Here is an 11,668-nt window from a genome sequence, read left to right on the forward strand (position 1 = left end):
GTTTGACTTTTAGGTATGTTAGTGTTTTTAGGTGATTAATGATGTGTAACATGAAAACAAGTGAAGAAAACCACCAAAGGTTTGGTGCCCATCAATAGCCGAATTCTCTAAGTGAATAATGAGGAAGAATGGGATGCTATTCTAGGTGATTTGATTAAGAAATAATAGTTTTTGGTGTAGGAATTAATGAATAATGGTGAGAAAATTAAGTAGGAAAAATCACAGAGTTTGTCATGACCCAGAACCTCCCTTGGGCCCATGACAACAGCCGCGACGTCCCGATTGACACTCATTATTCCAAATGCCAATCGAAACCCCACAAGGCTAACAAATCAGTTTCTTGCCTTTCTTGTGAGCAATCATTGTTAAATATCGAGTCTTAAGAAAATATAAACTATTTTAGATTGAAAACAATCAAAATAAAATTTTCGCCACATAGGGGTATTTTGGTCATTTTTACCAAAACATTTCGAAACCTGATAAAGATACAACGTATGGTAGAAAAATATCCACTGCCGATTAAAAATAAATTTTTGTAATCTAAATTATTCATTTAGAGTGAAAAGTTGGCTAATTAAACTAAATAAAAATATTTGATAATATATTTTATTTTCTTATAAAACAATTTTTGTAGAACTATACATAAATAATTTTTGTAGCATGAGAATAAAATAAATTCATACGTACAATAATTTACAAAGTTAAAATGTACAATAATAATTATAATAACAAGTGGCCCATAAATACACCTAGTATTGGTGATAGTAACCTACTGTTTGTGGGATAGAGGGGTCAACTGGAATCCTCGACAAAATTGGATATCTACAAGCTACCACAGGCTTGAAATGTTTGGAAAGGAGGTGGGTGAGATTTTGTGATCCCAATGAGTAAACAAACATTATCATAAATATCTAAAGGCGAGTAAAATGGAGGCAAGTTTAAACAACAAATCACAAACCATTTCATAAGATTTTCAAGTTCTTTCTTAAACCATAAAACATTTGTAATTTACCAAAACAGTTGTCAAGGCTTATAACCTTTATTAAAAACATGGCTCAAGCCAAAATCTAGTCCTCGGGGATACCTTGGCCGAGGCATCTAACCGAGTCCGCTAGGGTTGTTAAGATATTTACATGTTAAACACATTCTAGTTTTGAAAAGAAGCCGTTCCTTGGCGTTGGCTGAGTTACACATTCACGTGGGGGTTCGACGTGAAGTGAGCTCTAATACTACCTCGGGAGTTACCTTCCTCGCCTCTACTACCGGAGTAACTATATAACCGGGTTTACCATGCCCCTCTAATAGGCAGTCCACGGAAACCCGTCACTGCAGTGACTAAACCCACCAATTTTAATAAAATTTCGACAGTATAACGTGACTTTTATTTATTTACCCAGCTTGCATAATAAAAACAACTTACATAAATTTCCAATGCAATTTATCAAATATAGCCACTTATACTCATATTTCATAAGCCATTCATTGGAAAATATATATTTCAAAATAATTGTCAGCCTCCAATTACTCAATTTCATAATCAACACAATATATTTTTATTTGTCACATTTATTTCTAAAACATCAAAAATCCCGTTTTAATCTCGTTTTCATTTCATGAAATACATAAAGAGCATTTAAAAATAAACTCTAGATAATTTACAATAATAATAAGTTTACTCACCGTTTGTACATATGAAATGCTTCCTAGGTGCCCCGATCACTGTTGGTCGGGTACGACTTCCTTGCCTTTACCAGAAGGCTCTCCTCCTAAACACATTACAAAATTTGGCCAATTCACCACATTGATGCTAAATCACTCTATAATTGGCTTAAATCCTATACTAATGCATGGTATGAAATGCAATAGCCTAAAACGACTTAAACGCAGTATTAACTTATTTTTGGCACTTTACCCAATAAATTGCTAACGCGCTCCATTTTAGCTCTAAATCGTCCCATTCTCTCTCCAACATTTCTAAACATTAAATATCAGCCAATAACCTTCTAAATCACCAAAGTCAACTCACTTTCCTCCTTGGAAAATTCGACCAAAAATGGGACATTAACTCGGTAAATTTTCTAACTTTGTTTTTTATCACATTTAACCATTTTTCATCATTTTCTCTTCATTTCTCTTAGAATAAAAATCAGATCATCATCATTGTACCTCATTGCAGATTCGGCCAAGGGTGGGTATTGTGAAAATTTAATGCTTTCTTGCCCAATTTAATTTCTAAACACATTTAACTAACTAAAACTATCAATTTAACTAAAAATCAAAACCTAAAAATTTCAATTTCTCCCCCCTTGAAATTCGGCCAGCCCTTGATGTCACTTTTAGATCTCTCTCCTCAAGCATGCTAAATGGAAACAAAGGCATAGGAAAGGTAGAAATCAAGCTAAAGTCGAAAAATCTTACCGTTAGACGCGTAAATAGGAGAAAAACGCGAATTCTCCTTTGAATTTTCTTGTTTCTCTTTGGTTTTTCTTTTTTTCTTCCTTTCCTCTCTATTTTCTCTCTTGTTCTCCCTTATGGCCGGCCATCACTTAAAATGGGGTTTAAATGGGCTGACTTTTCATTAAAATAATATTAAATCATTAAAAAGTGCCATGTGTCACTTTTCCATTGGCCCATTTTTAAAATTTCATCCTTTAAACTTCAATTTTTCACCACTTAACATACCATAGTTATTCATATCAAAAATAAATAAATCCTATGATTTTGACAAGTTTTGGGCGGTGAAAATTACAGTTTTTATCTCGAGACGACAAAATTATCGTTTTGCCCCTATGTTCCGAAAATTGCCAGAATTGAAATTTTTCACTTCCTATCATTAAATTATACTCCAAAAAGTTAATCTTGGTCAAAAATTTCACTCCATGATCAAATTATTATCTTAGGTGGCAAAATGACGATTTTTGCCCTTGAACATCAAAATTTTCACTTTTACCCCTAATGAACCCTCGAACTCCGAACAATCATTTTTAGTCATTCTTCGACTATAAAATATTAAATTTCATCCTACAATTCCTATTTGAACTAGTTCGAGGTTAAATCAACTCAAGTGTACTGTTAGGTACGATACCGGATTTCGTCTATTCTTAGGTGCTTTCCTAGCATAATAACATGCTACTCAGTGCATGTATGTCATGACATGTGTTTATAGGGTCGAGTTTTACAGAGTTAGTGTACCATTGTTGGCCGAAAGTTCCAAGAAGAAAAATGAAGATAAATTTTGCCTAATTATGTGTTAATTAGTTTCTGCTTGGTGAATTGAGGGATTGGAAAAGAAATGGAGCAAGTTGAAGTGAAATTGGACGCATTGGCCAATTTATCGGATGAAAAATCGACTTAGGCCAATATCGGGTCTAGATGGCTACCCATGCATTTTTCATTTCATATCATATATATATCGAGCCTGAAATAGCTTATGACTGTTAGACATAATTTAATTGGAGTATGTCTCATGGATTATGGCTAAGTGGTGAGCCATTGGATACGGGTAAAGGACTGTACCTGCAGAATGAAAATAGGAGTATTTGTACTCCTAATACTGGTGAGTGGACTTGCATTTCAAACTTGTTTTGGGGAAAATGAAAGATTCTATCCAACTTGTCTTAGAATATGTACCTTGAGAACAAACTTTTAGTAAAATGATTTTATATTGTGAAAATGTGCTATACAATGGTTTATGTGTTATCACAATATGATAAAATGCATGATATGCATTGGATGCTTCTTTGCATGTTGATGTGGACTCGGCTATGTGCAAGTAGGAGTGCACATAAGCCGTTGTTGACCCGACTATGTGCGAGTGGGAGTGAACATAAGCCATTGCTGACTTGGCTATGTGCGAGTAGGGAGTGCGCATAACCCGATTATGACCCGATTATGTGCGAGTAGGGAGTGTGCATAACCCGATTATGTGCGAGTAGGGAGTGCGCAGGAGTTGGGAATGATGATGATGGGATGGTGTGCATGATGATAATGATGGGATAGTGTGCATGATGATGATGGGTATATGGTTGTGAATGCAAATATGTGAGCATTCGATTTGTTGAAATTTGGGAGTTTACATGTGTTACATGTTGCTATTGTTATTTTAGTTGGATGGCTTGTTTTAAGGGCAAAAGAGACTTTTTCCTTGATGTTTTGATCCTCGCTGCAACGAGATTCATTCTCGCTACAGCGAGAAACTCTCGGGTTTGAGGGCCTTCACCAGACCTGGTTTTCGCTTCAACGAGAATGAAGTTCGCTGCAGCGAGAAACTTTCTGTCCATTTTGCTAACTTGTGGGTTTTTGCCATATTTCCCATTTCTTTGGTACCATAGTTGAGCATGGATCTTTGTAAAGTGATTTACTCATGTGGGGTTTACATGAGGGGTTTAAAAGAGCCAAAACAATTGCATTATTTTGAGAAAATGAATGCATCATGATTTCGTTAAACATTCCTTATGATATGCTTGTTCCCTTTCTTGTTCACTCACTGAGTTTATGCTCACTGCTTTCAAGTTCATGTTTTCAGATTACGAGGCAACTGGTAACTAGGTCGAGGTACTTTTGTAGACTCGACTATTGGTAGGTGTCTCGGCATTTAGTAGCTGTACATTCGTTAAGTTTCTCCGCTGGACATCAAGTCTTCTTTTGTTATGTATAGACGAACCTAATGTGAATTATTAAGATACATGTTGTAGACAGTGTATATACACTTGTTTGGTATGCTAGTATGAGGGGCAATGTTCAATATTATTTCGATTCTAAGTTATGATATGTAACTTAGAAGTTTATGATGGAATGATGAATATGTTAGATTAATAGGCTTGCTTGGGCTTAGTGGACTACATCCATTGGGTCCATGGGCCGGTCATGGCCCGAAATTTGGGTCGTGACATTTACCATGATACTAAATGTTAGCAACCATGCCCAGAGTCACTCCGCTAACGGTCAAGGTCTAATTATATGTATATGAATGCTTGATGTGAAATGCTAAGACTCATTTGTCAAGCTATATATGTATATTATGGTTGATGATGCCATTTTGAATACATAATTGGGTCTTATGAATTGTTTTCAAAGGAATTATATTTGAACATTACGAATTTTAGATTTTGAAGACATATGGATTAATGTACAAGATTATATAAATAGGGTTGCTTGGGCTTAGTGGGCTGAGCCCATTGGGCCCTTGCACCGGTTATGGCTCAAAAATTAGGCTGTGACAGACTTGGTATCAAAGTTCTAGGTTTAGTTGTATCTTAGGGATTTCTATGTTGTCAACGTAGTTGTGGGAGTTTGTGTAGAGTCTCATCCTTGGATTGTGGGTGCGCAACGCAAGCTAAGGACGGGAGGCTACATAGGCTCCTAATTCTTTAGAAAACTTACCTATTCCTATGATATATAAATGGCTAAGCAATTGATGCTTGGTTGTGTATAGGTTTAAAGGTGCATCTGTTGCACATGCCATGTCTAGAAGAGATGGTAGTCTCGATACCCTTCATAGTACTAGCGACGGGTCACTAGATTCTACTGCTAAGAGCCAATGGTGCCCTGATCCAGGGAGTTAGGAAAGTGGCCTGTCCCGGGTTCCTATTGGATGGATTTCATCGAATTTGGAAATATTGTGTCGCAGTAGAAAAAGCCTTGAAAGTAGTGAAAGTCTTGAAAGTGAGGATGACACTAATATTCGAGAATGGTGTGAAAATTTTCTTCAAGAATGGTATAAGGAAAAGTTTAAGGAAAAAGATGTGGGGAAACAACAAGAAGAGAATAAGGAAAAAGTAATTATTGCAAACTACCATCCAAGAAAGGTATTTGCTGTCCGACATTTTCCTCCAAGTTGTGGGAGAGGTGCTGCGCCTGTGAGTAGTAAGGACTACAGAAGACTACAGCAAGCTTGGATTAAGGATAAAATGGAAAAATCTCAAGATATAGAAGAGGACCCGAAGGAGGATCCATCAATGTGTTCGATCAAGGTGACGATGATCCTAAGGACAATTGATATTTCTATTGAATTTTGTATTACTTTAAGTCTAGGCAGATGTCACAGTCCAAATCTCGGGCCATGACCGGCATATGGGCTCAGTGGGCATAGCCCACTAGGCCTAAGCAAGCCACTTTATGAGATCTTGTTCCTCATTCCATCCATCATCTCTAAAACCACATATTGAAATTTTGAACTAAAAATAATTCAGTAATATTCTATAGTGACCCAAAACTCACAATTTTATTATGTCAAAATAATGTCACCCGTTTGCCAACTCATAATGGCATCAGTAATCAAATATACATAATTGACTTATAATATGGATCCTAGCGGATTACATTACATATACACGTTCACAGGTAACAAACCCTCGACTGTCAGCGGAGTGACCGTGGGTGAAGGTATAGCTACTGAGATGCCATAGTACCTACCAAGAAGGCAAGCATATGTGGACAACTCAATCTAGGTCCCAACTGCCTCCAAATCTGAAAACATGAAGTTTAATAACATGAGTATAAAACTCAGTGAGTGAACATAAGAAAGGAACAAGCAATCGATAGGAAGAATTTGGAAATTATGATGCACTTGTTTCAAAAATAATGCAATTGATTTAATTTCTTACTAAAACCCCCTCATTTTAAACTTTGATCAATAACCTCATAGTGTTTCAAAAACCCATGATCAATCCATGAAGTTAAATGGGTGAAAAATATGTCAAAATCAAGCAAGGTAGCAAGCATCGCAGCAAGTTTCTCACTACAGTGAGAAACAGTCTTAGTTTGCATATATTTTAGTTGTTCTATCATATCTCCCACTACAGAAGTCTAATTGACCTGACTTTTAGACCATTAGAAAGATAAGAGGTAGGATACAACTTTTATGTTTATCACTTTTCCTAGTTTAGACGGGAAGGTGGTCAAAATCTTCATCAAAGTGAAAGTACTACACCAGAACCCGAGAGTTTTTTGCTACAGCGAGATTTATTCTCGCTGCAGCGAGAACCAGGCCAATGTGACCACCAAAACCCGAGAGTTTCTCACTGCAGCGAAAATGAATCTCACTGTAGTGAGAAATAGAGCATTTTAATTGAAATGGGTCTTCTTACATCAAAAGCCAGTTTCCTGTTGAAATGAAAAGCAGTTTGAGAGCAATTAACAATGCCAACTTGCAACACAATCACAAATATTTTCATAACTTTCTATAACACACACATCTATATACATATGCATTCATCATCATGTTTGCACTCCATACTCGCACACTTAAACATCATCATGTGTGTAGTCCTTACTCGCACACTCTAACATCATCATGTGTGCACTCCTTACTCGCACACTCTAACATCATAATGTGTGCACTCACTACTCGCACACTTCAATATCCTCACACAACATTATTCAACAATGCACAATGTATATTCATATACATACATACCAACATAATATAAGAGCACATGGATTCATCCTTTTACATGTTTCAGATTTTCATGACATCAAAGCATTTTATCAAGGGCTTGTTCTCCAGCATGCATTTTTAAACAAAGGTTGGATAAAATCATTCAAATATTCCATCCAAATACATTTACATCTCCTAAAGCAAATTTTGAAATGCAAGTTCACTCACTTGTCTTATTGATTCTTTTACTTGACTCTAACCTCAACTAATACTCCAAATGGACATGTGAGGCCTTGTTGGAACCTATGCACACACAACATCACAACCAACCCAAATTGGCATTAATATAATCCAAAAGCTCTTTCCTAATCAAGTTCCACTAGTTATTCCTAACCAGCTTCCACTTGCCATTAAATGGCTAGTTATTCACACTACTCGAGTCACCCTTAGAGTGAATAAACAACCTCAATGATAAAACACTCACAAACCCCATTGTTAGCCATTATCTATAACTAAAGAAATTTAACCCTAACTTATTCTCACCTTGATAGTCTTTGTAGTTGAATTCTCTTTCAAAATTCTTCAAGCTAACAAGGGAAATCACTTTTTCTCTCTCTACATGTCCAACTAGTGAGAGGAAGATGGAAGTAAGACTTTTTAAGGGTTTTAAGGTGAGAGAGTGAAAGAGCATAAAAGGTTCTATGAAAAAGTGCTCAAAAGCATGAAATTGAAGCTAGAGAAAGAAAGTTATGGAAGCTTTAAGAGAGGCTCCCATGGAGATGAAGAAACGTGAGATGGGAAGGGAAGAAGAAGTGACTAAAAGTTGTTAGAAATCATTGGAGCTTTAGATATTTATATCTAAAGTTTATCTAATTCTCATGTAATTTACAAAAATGCCCTCCATAAAGTGACTTTTTCTTCTTCTTTCCTTTGGTTCAACTTTTTACTCTTTAGACACTAAGACAAAGTCCATAATGGTCTAGAAGTACTCAAGTTCATAAAAACTTAAAAATTTAGATCCAAGATGCAAAATGACCATTTTGCCCCTACCTTGGAAATCATCATTATTTCTATTTCCTTCGTCATCTTATCCTTATTTTCATCATTCATTTATGCCTTAGGCCTACTTAAGCCTTAATAATGTTTGAAAGCATACTTCAAGGGCTCACTAAAAAAAATGATGAAATTACCCCTAGTTCGTTTTATCGCGTCTACTTCTAGTTATGTGTCTATAGAGGTCGAGGTTTCACAGGTTCACTTATGAATTACCCTTTTTACTCGGTAATCAACCTCAGTTTGCAACCGGTAAGCATTATTAGCCACAACCTCAAAGTACGAGGTACTATAGCAGAAGTGGTGTAAATGAAGTTGTAGTAGTTATCTGTATAAAGGACTTAAGAGTTTGGCTTTTATTTTCATGTGACTCTAACAGATTATGAAGTAGCTATTTAAATGACATGGTGCATATGGTAATCTTTTGGTATGATAGAGGTGGACTAGCAATATAATTATTAAAGAAGGATATTCACCTTAATGGTGTGGTTGGTCACCATAGATAACTATTAAAGGTCGACGTAGAAAGTTATTAATGGTACAAGCAACTACAAGACTTGACTAACGATTACCGATTAATCGTGGAAATGTGAAATTTAAAATCTCAATTGTAGCTACAATTCGGAAGGATATGAGAGAAATTAATGAGACTATAGATGACACTTTGGATGGTTAATCTGATTAAGTTGAGGATTGTAAACTTAAGTATTGAGGAAATTGTAACCCGATATTCCTATGGATGAGAAATGTTAAGGGTATATGCTAGATAAACAGGAAAAGGGTTAAAAAGGATAATTCATTGGTCAAGTATCTATAGTGTGTAGGTAGGTCCAAAAGAGTTATGCAATGCATAAAAGAAGAAAAAGATATGTAAGTCTTTTAATTGTTTCTTATAAAGTACGATTGGTGGTAAGAATGGAGGCACATGGTGCCATAACATTATAAATAGATAATTTGGCACAAATATAAACCATTGGGGGTAAATGATGGAACTTGAGGAAGATGAATTCTTGATTAGTAGGATTGTAAGTTAAGGTGTGGAAAAGATGAACTATTTCATGGCCGTTTGTACTAAAATGTCAATAAACTATTTGAGTTACAAGACAAGAAAGACAATTAATTATGGATGATAAGAATTGTGGGATGTCATAAATAATGAGTAGTTATGTGTGTGGTGCTGTATATATATCTTGTGAAGTCATTAGACAATATGGAGAGGATGTCCTAAGGTGGGACTTAATGATTGGTGATGAGTATTAAAGGATAATATGAGTTGAAAGTGTTGACTTGGCCTAATGCATATGATAAGCAAAATGAAGATACACATGTTGATGGAAATTGTGGTATAGGCTTAAAGGGAAGCCATGCGGTTGAGAATGATTGGTGCAGTAGCCTTAAAGGTAGAAGAATTGCTTCGATAAAGTAAAAAAATATTTATCAATTGCAAAGCCGCAACGCTGATTGCCCAACACTGCCGAGTTCAAAACCCTTCATGGCTAGGAAGCGTGAGCAAATTATGAGTGGTATGAAGATGAAACTCACAAGTTGAATTATGGTCATTGGCTTGATGTTAAGCTTAGTTATTTAGAGTTTTAAATGTGTGAAAAAGTGTTTATATGAGGGAATTGAAAGGTTTCTTTAGTGCCTTATATATTGACATGTAAGAGAAAAAGGAGTTAAAGAGTTCTTGAGATGGCTACATTAAGATAAATTACCATGTGGAGTGTTAAAATGAATAATATGTTGACAAAAGTCAAATCTTAAGAAATAAAGAAGACAAGAGATTAAACCTTGTTAAAGGCTAAGGAAAATGTGAGTGAAAGGTTAGATGAATGTATGAGACATTGACATGGAATGTCAATACCAAGTGATGAAATTGTGAATAAAGGATTATAGGGGTAGCATAGCAAATAAGTTAATATAAAGTATTTATATGAAGATTTACAAATCTTGTCTTGATTTAGTTGAATGAAGAGGATTAGTAACAATACAAGGCCGATTACGTGGCATGCTAGAAACCCTTGGGGATAAATTGAAGTATGAATAGTTGAGCATGCATTTAAATATCTTGGTGAATATGTGCATGCCTTTTTGGAATGATATGCTCAGAAGATTAAGGAGCCAATAAGTGAATAAGTGTTTCAGGAATGCATAAACATCCTTGAGAAGGAATTACCAATCATATGTGGCAAGTATAACATCTGGAAAATTTAAACTTGCTAAAGAGCCTAACGGCTAACCACGGGTTAAATAATCATATGTGGTGAGACTTAAGTTTAAAGTGAATATCTGCACAGAAATTCTCAAGAGAAATCCTGCTATGCATCTTGTGAAAACAAGCAGTAAGTTATATTGTTACAAAAAGGGAAGTTGTAAGCTGAAAGTGATACTCACATTGACATTGAGAGGTACTTGAGAAGAACCTTGTTTCCAGTCTTGTAATTTGGAGTACATATAGTTAATTGGCTAAGGGAGAATGATATAATATTTGTGTGAAAGAGTAGTGCAGAAGATGATTGGTGGTAATCTTGATAATGAAGTCAGATAATGCAAACCTCTTAATGTATGATTGGAGTTTGGAAACGCATGAGGCAGGCATGATCTGAATGTATCTAAGTTTTAAGTGACTAGTTAATCTCGAATTGCAAAAAGGATATATTGTATATGTCAGAGGCATGAAAGATAATTGAAAAATAAGGATGGCTTGTAGGGATTGTGTCAAGCCCAGCTTTATAATATATTCACCATATTGTATAGGTACTTGATAGAATGTCTGCATACTTGAATGCCTCAAAAATCGTTAAAAGACAATATTGTACCTAATGGTACAATTAAGTTGATTTAAGCCTCGAACTAGTCCAAATAGAGATTTTAAGATGCATTCGAGAGTTATTGAACCTTAGAATGACTTATTATAGTGATTTGGAGTTCGGGGATTGATTTAGAGTTAAATTGGAATTTTCATAACGTAAGGGTAAAATGGTCATTTTGTCATCCGAGGGCAAAATTGGAATGGTGGATGAAATTTTGATCAAGTTGGACTACTGGAACATAATTTGAGCTTGAGAAGTGAAAAATTTTAATTCCGACATTTTTTCGAATATAAAGGCAAAACGGTCATTTTACGTGTCTATGGGGGCAAAATTAGAATTTTTGAAATTTTGCACCACCATGACACTTGTGAAGCCCTTGAATTTTACCTATTATACTTTGGATAATTGAGATATTTTATGTGGT

This window comes from Theobroma cacao, chromosome 2, assembly GCF_000208745.1.
Source record: "Theobroma cacao cultivar B97-61/B2 chromosome 2, Criollo_cocoa_genome_V2, whole genome shotgun sequence".
Lineage (NCBI taxonomy): Eukaryota > Viridiplantae > Streptophyta > Magnoliopsida > Malvales > Malvaceae > Theobroma > Theobroma cacao.